At 53.3% G+C, this 1,911-nt stretch overlaps 2 non-coding genes across 2 annotated transcripts in view; both read right to left on the bottom strand.

Annotated features, from left to right (window-relative positions):
* LOC124769061 overlaps positions 1 to 26 on the bottom strand; it is a 193-nt gene extending 167 nt beyond the window's left edge. Inside the window, exon 1 of the small nuclear RNA XR_007013006.1 lies at positions 1 to 26. This exon is cut by the window's left edge and continues 167 nt beyond it. This is a non-coding gene — a small nuclear RNA (U2 spliceosomal RNA).
* A 782-nt stretch (positions 27 to 808) lies between these two features.
* On the bottom strand, positions 809 to 1,001 carry LOC124769060. Its single transcript, XR_007013005.1, has one exon. It is a non-coding gene; the product is annotated as a U2 spliceosomal RNA (small nuclear RNA).
* Positions 1,002 to 1,911: the final 910 nt, after the last annotated feature.

Genomic DNA, 1,911 nt, shown 5'->3' with positions numbered 1-1,911 from the left:
TCTTAGCCAAAAGGCCGAGAAGCGATAAGGAAAAACCGCAGCCGAAGGGCCTAAATGCTTGCAGCGTGTGCGCTCCACATGTGGGAGTGACACACGGTGGTACGGGCCGATATGGCAACTGGCGACCGTCGAAAACACCGCAAAAGCAAGTGCTGGAGGAAAGACAATTCACGGGAGCACTCGTCACCAGCCCAGTACTACCCTCCATGTCGAACAGTAAACCGCGACTCCCATTTGAACGCCGCTAGCTGCCAGGGCAGTGGAGAAGCCGTGAGGCCGCCCCACAGCAGCGCCAGGCCGGCGCGAGCTACACCGTCGCGAGGCCGGCGCGAGCTACACCGGCGCGAGGCCGGCGCGAGCTACACCTAGCCGAGTGCTTACATCGTCCACTGCCTACTGCGTACGTGTGTACACACGTATTCTGCGTGCGTGCGGCGGCGACGACGACGTTCGCGAGGAGCTAAGGATATAACTCCAAAAAATGTAATTAAAATTATCTGTGGCCGGACCATATGTGACGCCAACGAGGCATCCGAAGGCACTCTTCTGTGGCCACATAAATTACCAGCCTAGTGTAATGCGGCTGCAAGAGCGGACCGGCTACCCGCAAAAAAAAAAAAAAAAAAAAAAAAAAAAAAAAAAAAAAAAAAAAAATATTCATAAGATAAATGTTAAATTAATTACAAGAAATCGTGGTGTGTAAGCAGCTAACTACTGGGCAAATCGACAACCACAACAAGTTTTGCTACCAGCGGAATATCTGATCACTGCAGAATATTAACCCATTTCAGGCTGTGTTTTAATTAATTTTAGGTGGGCCGATCCCGGCGGTACTGCAATGCCGGGCCAACCCGCGACAGAGGTGGAGCAAGCCCCTAGCACTCCGTCATGAGCCAAAAATGAGTTTAATATTCTGGTCCTGCGATGCAGGACGTATCAGATATTAAGCTGATAAGAACAGATACTACACTTTGATCTTAGCCAAAAGGCCGAGAAGCGATAAGGAAAAACCTTTTTTTTTTTTTTTCTTTATTGTTATTTGGACACCCCATACAAGGTGGGCTGGCAGCGGAACAGTGTACTCCGCTCTTCAGCCATAAGCAGTACAATAAAAAAAAGAAAGGGAGACAGACAAGTAACAGAATGGCGGTTTAAAAAACAGGAGATACAATAATTAAAAAACATGAAGCCGTTCACACTTGACGAAACAAACAAGAAAAACCGTCGGCACTGGGCACAAACACTGACGAGGTAGATGACACACGTGAACGAAGGAGCGTGGACGGCGAAAAACACTGAGGCACAGACACGACGGCACAGACACTAAACCGAGGGCGACGATCTCCGGCGCGCGAAAGTTCACGATGCGTGTGCGAGTCCGGGGACCTGCCAAGAGAGGAGGAGGAGGAGGAGGAGGAGGAGGGGGAGTGGGAAAGCGAGAGGGGAGAGCAGGGACGCCACGGGCAGGGGAAAGAGGGGGGAGAGAGGAAGGGGGAGGGGAAGCCCGGAAGAAGAGGGGTGGAGGGAGGGGACGGGGGAAAAGGAAAGAGAAGGGAAGGGAAGAGAAAGGAGGGAGGGTGCCGAAGGGAAAGGACACCAGGAGGGAGGGGGGCAGGGTCAAAGTTGATAGGAGGGGTAGATGGAGGGGACGAGGACATCATCAGGGAGAGGGAGCTGGCGGAAACCACCTTGGGAGAGGGTAAGGAGGGTGGAGAGATGGAGACCGGGTGGGACATGGGAGTACAGGCGCGGCAGCGGACGGGGGTGGGAGAGGATCGGGGAGACGAGCGGGTGAGGAGGATCGAGTTTACGGGAGGTGTATAGGATTCGTATCCTTTCGAGGAAGAGGAGGAGGTGGGGGAAGGGGATAAGGTCATACAGGATCCGCGTGGGGGAAGGGAGACGGATGCG

The sequence above is a fragment of the Schistocerca piceifrons genome, unplaced genomic scaffold (genome assembly GCF_021461385.2).
Source record: "Schistocerca piceifrons isolate TAMUIC-IGC-003096 unplaced genomic scaffold, iqSchPice1.1 HiC_scaffold_698, whole genome shotgun sequence".
NCBI classification, from domain to species: domain Eukaryota; kingdom Metazoa; phylum Arthropoda; class Insecta; order Orthoptera; family Acrididae; genus Schistocerca; species Schistocerca piceifrons.
The sequence above is the reverse complement of the archived record's forward strand: the minus strand, read 5'-3'. Positions and strand labels throughout refer to the sequence as shown.